General features: G+C 72.5%; 2 non-coding genes across 2 annotated transcripts; both read right to left on the minus strand.

Moving 5' to 3' along the window:
* Window positions 1-991: 991 nt before the first annotated feature.
* TRNAR-CCG (transfer RNA arginine (anticodon CCG)) lies at window positions 992-1,064 on the minus strand. Its single transcript has one exon. It is a non-coding gene; the product is annotated as a tRNA-Arg (tRNA).
* A 7,998-nt stretch (window positions 1,065-9,062) lies between these two features.
* Window positions 9,063-9,135, minus strand: TRNAR-CCG (transfer RNA arginine (anticodon CCG)). The gene has a single exon. It is a non-coding gene; the product is annotated as a tRNA-Arg (tRNA).
* Between the last annotated feature and the right edge of the window lie 587 nt (window positions 9,136-9,722).

The following is a 9,722-nucleotide window of genomic DNA, read 5'->3' on the forward strand; positions in this document are numbered from 1 at the left end:
GTGCGAGAGGATCCGATCCCGGCTCCTTCGCCGCGGAAGGTTGGACCAGCCGATCGTGGAGGTCGCGTCCCACCTGGGTTGGGATTGGCCCGAGCTTTGGGTGGACCTGGGTGGTTCAGTGGCTCCTCGGCGGTTCCTCGGCACCGTCCAAGGGAAACCGGTTGACGTGATGCCGACCAGGTCATCGGTATTTGTGCAGAGACAAGGGACGAACCTCCCCGGGCTTGTTACGGTCCCCACCAGCACCCACCAAGCCGGGCTTTGCCGAAAGCGGGCGAACAGCCGGTCTCAGTACGAGAGACTCGGGACTCGGTACGAGGCCGGTTGTGGCTGACGCTGCCCGGGATCTGCCTTCCCCGCGCCGTGACCTTGTGCCGAAGGCAAACCCCCAGCAAAACCGAAACTTATGGGCACGGGGAGGAGAAGGGACAGACGCCAGGGATCTCATCTCAGAGCCGAACCCTCAACGACGGTGGAAAACCCGCCCCATTTCCACAGATTTTCCCCCAAACGCTGCCCGGCGCTGTGCCGGCATCCCCTCCTGCCGTAGCACCGCCGGGCAGACCCATCGTCAAACATTAACTTCTTCCCCGGCACCTTGGCCGATGCCGTGCCGAGATAGCCGGAGCTGCAATATCGTGCGAGGAGGTTTATTCTTTTATTGCCCTTAACGAAACCGCCTGATTGCCGGGATATTAAAGCCCGACGCCCTGTCGGACCCATGCCCCGTCCAGGCGCGGTCCGGCTGCCTGTGTCCTTGTGGGAGCGAGCGGAAAACCGTCTCGGCTTCGCCCATCGCTGCCAAGACAGCTTTGGGTGAAAATAATTCCTCTCCCGGTGGGATTTGGTGGGGGGGCTCTGGCTGGAAGTGTCCCACCGCCCCCGGGATGCTCCGAAGTGGCGGTGGCGGTGCCGGCACGCCGGACACGTCACCGCGGGGCTGCGGCCGGTTCGCCCCGTGGGGCAAAATCCAGGTTCCTTCCCAACTCCTCGACCCAGGTGGGACTCGAACCCACAATCCCCAGCTCCGGAGGCTGATGCCTTATCCATTAGGCCACTGGGCCCGGCCACCGGCACGGTGGGTGCCCGGCGCTGCGGCACGGCCGGGAGGGCGCGAGGGCGTCGCTGGCCCTAACGAGGTCGCTGACCCTAACGAGGTCGCTGACCCTAACGAGGGCAGACGGGGTGGACGCCGGTGGTGCCACCGGCCCGGCTGCCCTTTGGCTGGCGGGGAGAGCTCAGGGCGGCCGCGGCACCCGCCGGCACCGGGACGGCCGGGCGCACGGCGAGGGCTGTCTCCCTGCTCGCGGGCCGGGTGTGCCGGGCGTGAGCCACCCTGGTGCCATGCCGCACCGGCTCCGCCGGGAACGGCGATGGCTCTGCAGCCGGGACGTCCTCCCTGGCTGCCCCTCTGCCGCCGTATGGCCGTGCCGTGGGGCACGGTGCTGCCGTGGGGCAGCCGGGCGGCTCCCGGGGCATCGGCACGTGCTGCGTCCGCAGTCCGGCTGTGCCGCGCCATGCCGTGCCGCATGGAACCGCACGATGCCATGCCGTGCCAACCCATGCCGTGCTGCTCAGGCCCCGCCGGCAGCACCGCGGTGCTGCAGGGCACGGCCGGGGACCCACGGCAGGGCCACCCGCGGGTCGCCGTGTCCCCTCGCCGGCCGGCAGCCCTGGCAGAGGCCGCGGCGGGGCCGACTCCCTTCCCGACCACGGACACCGCGGTCGCGTGCTGGGGAGGGCTGCAGCGCCCCTGGGTGAGCCGGGCGCCGGAGGAGACCCCAGCACCCCCGGGGAGGGTCCCGGCACCCGTGGGGCGGGCGAGGGCGCGGGGTGCCGGGGTTCGGCGGGGGCCGGGCGCGGGCGCAGGCGCCGTGCCGGGCCCTGAGGAATGGTTAACCCGGGGCAATCTCGCCCCGAGCCAATCACCGCCGCGGCCCCGGGCGGTTTTTACAGCCCCGGCGCCCCACGGCACACCGGCACCGGCCGGGCAACCGACGGCACCGCGGCCCACCGGCGTCTCCGTGCCGCGCGGGACCCCCCCTCGCTTTTTTTTGGCATGACCCCGCTGCTGCTGCTGCTGACCCTGGGCTCGGGGGCGGCCGGCGGGGATCCCCCCGGCGTCGCCGAGCCGGTGGCGGCCCTGGAGGCCCTGCTGTCGTCGGGCAGCGGCTCCCTGCCCCGCGGCGCGGTGGAGTCCCTCGTGGGCATCGCCGCCGGCCGTGCGCAGTGCCGCGCCGGGCCGTGTGGAAAGGTAAGCGCCCGCGCCGGCGACGCCGGGCCGTGTGGAAAGGAAGGCAGGGCGGGCGGACGGGGTCAAACTCCAGATCGCCGGCATGGCGCGGCGCGGCTCGGTGCGCCGCAGCGTCGCACGGCACCCTGCAGTGGTGCGTGGCACGGCACGGCACCTCCTGGCGTGGTGCGGCACCGCATGGCACCGTGCATCCGTGCATGGCACGGCACGGTGCAGCACCGCATGGCACCGTGCATCCGTAAACGGCACGGCACGGTGCAGCACCGACCGCGTGGCACCGTGCATCCGTGCATGGCACAGTGCAGCACCGCATGGCACCGTGCATCTGTATATGGCACAGCATGGTGCAGCACCGCATGGCGCTGTGCATCCGATCACGGCACACCGTGCCGCGGCGCTGCCCGGTGTGGGGACCCGCTGCCCCCCCCGGGTGCCCCAGGACCCGGGTGCTGGGTGCTGAGCCCCGTCCCCCCGCTCCTGTACCCGCCCCAGGGGTCCGTGCCGTGCTGGTGCCACCGTGGTGGGCACGGGGGTGGGTGCGTGGTGTCCACCGGGGGGGTCCCTGACCCCCAGCAGGGTGCTGGGGGGGTCCCGGGGATGTCCCCGTGCCTTGCAGGGTGCCTGGTGGGTCCCACGGGGTGGGGGGGGGCGGATTTTGGGGGTGCCCGTGGGGCTGGGGACACGGGGGGTGGGCGTCAGCCCCGCTGCTCCCGGCACCCCCCCGTGCTGCTGGTGACCCCCCCCGTGCCGTCCCCCAGTGCCTCTCGGCGGGCGCCGTCCTGGCGCTGGCGGGGAAGGCGGGTGCCGCCGCCGGGCTGGAGGCCGCCGACCTGCCCTGGCTGGGGGCCGCCGTCCTGGCCACCCTGCGGGACCCCGACGCCGCCTGCGCCGACGCCGCCTCGGGGCGCTGGGCTGCCCGCGCACGGGCGCTGCACCGCGCCTTCACCGCCGACGCCGACGCCGATGCCAACGCCGATGCCAACAGTAACACCAATGCCAACACCAGCATCAACGCCAATGTCAACACCAACACCAGCACCAATGCCAATGCCAGCACCAATGCCAACACCAACGCCAACAGTAACACCAATGCCAATGCCAACATCAATGCCAATGCCAACACTAACGTCAATTGCAATGCCAACGCCAACACCAACACCAACGGCAACACTAATGCCAACACCAGCACCAACACCGATGCCAACACCAACGTCAATGCCGCCACCGCCACCAATGCCAACGCCACCGGCATCACCGCCGGCAGCGGTGGCCCCGGCCTGTGGGAGGTGACGGAGCTGCTGGCGGCCGTGCAGCCCAACTACCGCAGCGCCGACAGCCACCAGGTGAGGGGACACGGGGGGACGTAGGGCACCGGGGGACGTGGGGCGCAGGGAGGGGACGCGTGGCACGGCCACCGGCGTAGCCGCGTGTGGCTTGGGGCGCGGGGGGGTGACACGGGGTCACCGTCACAGGCACGCGTGTCCCGGGGGAGGTCACACGTGTGGCACGGCCACCGTTGCGTGGACACAAGCGCCCTGGGGAGGTGACACCGGTGGCACGGCCACCATCGCATGGACACGCGTGTCCCATGGAGGTGACACCCGTGCCCCGGTGACACCGGCGTGTGCCGTGGGGGGGGTCATCGCCGGCGCGGGGCGGCGCGGGCGGTGCCGGTGGCGGTGACGGTGCCGGTGGCGGTGACGGTGCCGGCGTGGCGCAGGCCTGCGTGGACGCGGCGGACGTGCTGGCGGCCGGGCGGTCGGCGTCCCCGCGGGTGGGGGTCCGGCCGGGGGAGCGGGTGCTGGCCGCCCTGGGCGCCCTGGTGCTGCGCGGGCGCTGCCTGCGCCCCACGGACCCCCCCGGAGCCTTCCTCGACTACCTGGTCCTCCGCTTCGGCCACGGCCCCCACGGTGAGGGACTGGGGGGGCTCTAGGGTGAGGGGGGGCAGGTGGGGGGGGATGTGGGGCTGGGGGGGGCGGGGGGGCAGGGGGAATGGGGCAGGGAGCCCTGGGATGGGGGCAAGGGGGGGGGCTGCAGGTTGTGGGGCGGGGAGGTGTGGGGCAGATTCTATGGGGCAGATGCCGTGGGGCAGATTCTATGGGGCAGGGAGCTGTGGGGCAGATGCCATGGGGCAGGAAAGCATGGGGCAGATGCCGTGGGGCAGATTCTATGGGGCAGATGCTGCGGGGAAGATGCCGTGGAGCAGGGAGGCGTGGGGCAGATGCCGTGGGGCAGATTCTATGGGGCAGGGGGGCGTGGGGCAGATGCCGTGGGGCAGGGAGCTGTGGGGCAGATGCCATGGGGCAGGAAAGCGTGGGGCAGATGCCGTGGGGCAGATGCTGTGGGGCAGGGGGGCGTGGGGCAGAACCATGGGGCAGAGCCGTGGGGCAGAGCTGTGACGGCACCCGGCAGGGCTCAGCACCCTGATGGAGCAGCTGGGGCTGGGGCCCGGGGAGCAGCAGCACCCACCGGGACCCCCCCACGGGGACGCCCCCCATGGAGACCCCCCCCATGGGGACAGGGACGGCCGCCCCGATGCGCTGCCCCACACCCGCGTCCAGAGCCAGCCCTGGGACACGGTGAGGGGGGGGCACCCGGGGGTGCCCTGGGGGGGGGTCAGGGCACTCGGGGGGGGTCAGGATGCCCTGGGGGGGGTCAGGGTGCTCTTGGGGGGGGGGTCTGGGCTGATCTAGAGGGGTCTTGGTTCCTTTGTGGGGGTCAGGGTATTTGGGGGGGGGTGTCAGGGTGTTCTGGGGGGGGTCAGGGTGCTCGGGAGGGTTCCAGGTATCTCGGGGGGGGTGGTCAGGGTGTTTTGGGGGGGTCAGGGTGCCCTGGGGGGGGCCAGGGTGGTCTTGTGGAGGGGGTCTGGGCTGATCTAGAGGGGTCTGGGTTCCTTTGGGGGGGTCAGGGTATTTGGGGGGGTGGTCAGGGTGGTCGGAGGGGGGGTCAGGTTCCCCTGGGGGGGGCCAGGGTGCTCTTGGGGGGGGGTCTGGGCTGATCTGGAGGGGTCTGGGTTCCCTTGGGGGGGGGCAGGGTCCCCTGGGGGAGACTCGGGGTCCCCTGGGGGGGGGGTGTCAGGCTGCCCTGGGGGGGGTCAGGGTGCTTGGGGGGGGGGGCTGGGCTGTTCTTGGGGGGTCAGGGTGCTCGGGGGGGGGTCAGGTTTGCTGGGCGGGGGTCTGGACTGCTTGGGGGGGTGTCAGGGTGCTCCGGGGCTCCATCCACCCAGGGCTGAGGCTGTGCCCCCCCCCCAGGTGTGCCTGTCCCCCCCCGAGCTGTTGGGGGCCCTGGGGCTGCCCGGGGGGGTCCCGCTCTCGCGGGGGGATTTCTTGCGCCTGGCCCCCGCGCTGCTGCAGCAGCAGCTCAGCCGAGCCTGCGCCCCACAACACCCCCCCGCACCCCAACACCCCCCCGCACCCCAAAACCCCCCCGCACCCCCACAACACCCCGCCGCCCACCGCCGGCATCAGCCCACCGCCACCAGCACCACCGGCCCCACCGGCCCCACGGCCACCAGCCCCACGGCCACCGGCCCCACCGGCCCCACGGCCACCGACCAGCTCAGGACCCTCGAGAGTGAGTGGGGAGGGGGACGGGGAGGGGGGGTCCTGCCGTCCCGCGGGGCGGCATCGCGCAGCCCTGGGGAGGGGGACGGGGGTCTGGGGGTCCGGCTGCGCCACGGGATGGCACCGTGTGCCGGTGGGGATGGGGGACGGGGATGGGGAGGGGGTCCTGCCGTCCTGTGGGGTGGCATCGCACAGCGACAGGGATGGGGGGACACATCCTGCTGTGCCATGGGACGGCATCGTGCACCGCTGGGGACAGGGATGGGGAGGGGGTCCTGCCATCCCATGGGATGGCACCGCACAGCCCTGGGGACAAGGATGGGGACACATCCTGCTGTCCCATGGGATGTCATCGTGCATCCCTGGGGACAGGGATGGGGATGGGGACACATCCTGCTGTCCCGTGGGATGGCATCGTGCACTCCTGGGGACAGAGATGGGGATGGGGACACATCCTGCTGTGCCATGGGATGGCATCATGCACCCCTGGGGACAGGGATGGGGACACATCCTGCTGTGCCATGGGATGGCACCGCACAGCCCTGGGGACAGAGATGGGGATGGGGACACATCCTGCTGTCCCGTGGGATGGCACCGCACAGCCCTGGGGACAGGGATGGGGACACATCCTGCTGTCCTGTGGGATGGCATCGCGCACCCCTGGGGATGGAGGTCTTGGGGTCCTGCTGTGCCGTGGGATGGCATCGCGCACCGCTGGGGATGGGGTGGGGATGGGGACGGGGTCCTGCCGTGTCGTGGGACCTCAGCGTGCCGCGCTGGGGACGGGGACGGTGTCCCGCCATCCCGCGGGATGGCATCGCGCACCCCTGGGGACGGGGACACATCCTGCTGTGCCGCGGGATGCCATCGCGCACCGCTGGGAATGGGGTCCTGCCGTCCCACGGGATGGCACCGCGCGTCCCCGTGGAGGCGACGGCGCCCGCCCACGTCCCCGTCCCGTGACGTGTGCGTGTCCCCCCCGTCCCCGCAGCCTACCTGCTGGCCACGGCCACCGGCGTGGGCCTGTGCCTGTGCCCGCTGGTGGCCCTGGCGCTGCTGCGGTGTCCCCTCTGCCGCCGAGCCCAGCGCTGGCTGCACCCGCTGCTGCTGGGGCTGGCGGCCGGGGCGCTCAGCGGGGACGCTCTGCTGCACCTCCTGCCGCAGGTGGGACACGGGGGGGGCACCCACGGGGGGGGGGGGCGTCCGTGGGGGTGGGATGTGGGGGGACATGGGGGGACACCCACGGGATGGGATGCAGGGGGATGTGGGGGGAGAGGGGGACACCCACGGGGGACGTGGGGGGACATGGGGGGACACCCACGGGGAGGGATGCAGGGGGACGTGGGGGGATAGGGGGACACCCACGGGGGGCATGGGGGCGTGGGGGGGACATGGGGGGAGACCCACGGGGAGGGATGCAGGGGGACGTGGGGGGATAGGGGGACACCCACGGGGGGCATGGGGACGTGGGGGGGGACATGGGGGGACACCCACAGGGTGGGATGCAGGGGGATGCAGGGACACGAGGGGACATGGGGACACAGGGGGACATGGGGGGACACCCACGGGGAGGGATGCAGGGGGATATGGGGGGAGAAGGGGACACCCACGGGGGGCATGGGGACGTGGGGGGGGGGACATGGGGGGGCACCCACGGGGAGGGATGCAGGGGGACATGGGGACACAGTGGGGGGACAGAGGGGGACATGGGGGGGGACACCCATGGGGAGGGATGTGGGGGGATATGGGGGGACACCCACGGGGGGGGACAGACACCCACGGCAGGGGGACGCACGTGGGCACGCGTGGGGTTTTTTGGTTGTTTTTTTTGTTTTTGCCCGGGGCCCCACGGTTGCACAGGCGTGCAAACGAGCGTGCGAGGCCGCCGCACGCCCGCAGAAATGCACGGACGTGCATTTCTGCGGGCGCGCGGCGGCCTCGCACGCTCGCGCGTTTCGCACGCTTCGCCCGCGCGTTTCGCACGCTTTGCCCGCGTGCGTTCACGCCTGAGCACGCGGGTGCCCTTGCCAGCTGCTGGGCTTGCACGCTCACGCCGAGGGGGACCCCCACGGCCACGGCGGGGAAGGGGGGGGCTCGGCCGAAGGCCCCCCCTGGAAGCTGCTGGGGGTGCTGGGGGGGCTCTACGCCGCTTTCCTGCTGGAGAAGCTGCTGGGCATCCTGCTGCGGAGGGGGGACGAGGTGGGGGGCAATGGGGGGGGGCTTGGGGGGGGCTGGGGGGTGTGGGGAGGGGGTATCGGTGGGTTTGGGGGGTGTGGGGAGGGATGGGGTGGGACGGGGGGGTCTGGGGGGGGGGAATGGGGCAGCTGGGGGGGCGGCGAGGCAGCGCTGATGGAATGTGGGGCGCAGGGGGGGCCGCGGTGCGACCACGGCGTGGGGCTGCAGCGCTGCCAGGGGGATGTGGGGCGGCAGGCGGCGGCGTCCAGCGCTGAACTGGTATGGGGGGGGGGTCGTGGGGGGGTGTGGGGATGGTGGGGGGGGCAGGTGGGGTGTGGGGCGGGGGGGTGGTGGGGGGTGTTTTGGGGTGGGGAGGTGGGGGTGCTGGGGTGGGATGTGGGGCGGGGGGGGCTGGGGGGTGATGTGGGGCAGGGAGCTGGGGGTGCTGGGTGGGGGGATATGGGGCGTGGGGGTGGTGGGATGGAGGGTGGTGGGGGTGTTTTGGGCAGGGAACTGGGGGTGCTGGGGTGGGGTCATGTGGGGCAGGGGGGTGGTGGGTGTTATGGGGTGGGGAGCTGGGGGATATGGGGCAGGGGGTGCTGGGTGGGGTGTGGGGCAGGAGGGCAGTGGGATGGGGGTGTTGTGGGGTGGGGAGCTGGTGGTACTGGGATGGTGTGGGGCAGGGGGTGCTGGGCGCTATGGGGTGATGTGGGGTGGGGAGCTGGGGGATATGGGGCAGGAGGGTGGTGGGATGGGGGTGTTGTGGGTGTTATGGGATGGGGAGCTGGTGGTACTGGGATGGTGTGGGGCAGGGGGTGCTGGGCGCTATGGGGTGATGTGGGGCAGGGAGCTGGGGGTGCTGGGCAGGATGTTATGGGGCAGGGAGCTGGGGGGCGGTGGGTGCCAATAGTGTGGGGCAGGGGCCCCCAGACCCACCTCCTCCTCCTCCCCCCCCCCCAGGTGAAGGTGGAAGAGGCCGAGCTCCCCCCGAGCACGCCGGACCCGCCGAGCCGCGGTACCCCCCCCCCCCCGTTCCCCAATCCCCCCCCCGCACCCCCAAAAAGACGCCCCGACCCAGGTGGGACTCGAACCCACAATCCCCAGCTCCGGAGGCTGATGCCTTATCCATTAGGCCACTGGGCCGCCGCGGGCGGGATGCAGCCGGGCGGGGGCGGTGGATGCTCCGGGGCCGGTTCGGGGGTTTTTTTGGGGTTTTTTTTGGGTTTTTTTCCTCAAAAAGCACCAACCCCGCAGGCGGGCGGGCGCTGCCCTGGCTGGTGGCGGCGGGGGACGCGGCGCACGGTCTGACGGACGGGCTGGCGCTGGGCGCCGCTTTCGCCGCCTCCCGGCAGAGCGGGCTGGGCACCGCGCTGGGGCTGCTCTGCCACGGGCTGCGCACGCGCTGGGTGAGGGGGGGCGGGGGGGGGGGTGGGGGGGGTGGGGGGGGTGGGGGGTGCCTGGGGTGAGGGGTGGGGGGGGTGCAAGGGGGTGGGGGGGTGCATGAGGTGGGGGGGTGTCTGGGGTGCATGCGGGGGTGGGGGGTGCGGGGGGGGAGGGGTGCGTGGGGTGCCTGGGGTGGGGGGTGCGTGGGGGTGGGAGGTGCGTGAGGGGGTAGGGTGCGTGGAGCGTGTGGGTGCATGGGAGTGGGGGGTGCGTGGGGTGTCTGGGGTGGGGGGCGTGTGGGTGCGTGGGGGGCGGGGGGGTGTGTGGGGTGAGGGGTGAGGGGGGTG

This window comes from Buteo buteo, chromosome 3 (assembly GCF_964188355.1).
Source record: "Buteo buteo chromosome 3, bButBut1.hap1.1, whole genome shotgun sequence".
Taxonomy (NCBI): domain Eukaryota; kingdom Metazoa; phylum Chordata; class Aves; order Accipitriformes; family Accipitridae; genus Buteo; species Buteo buteo.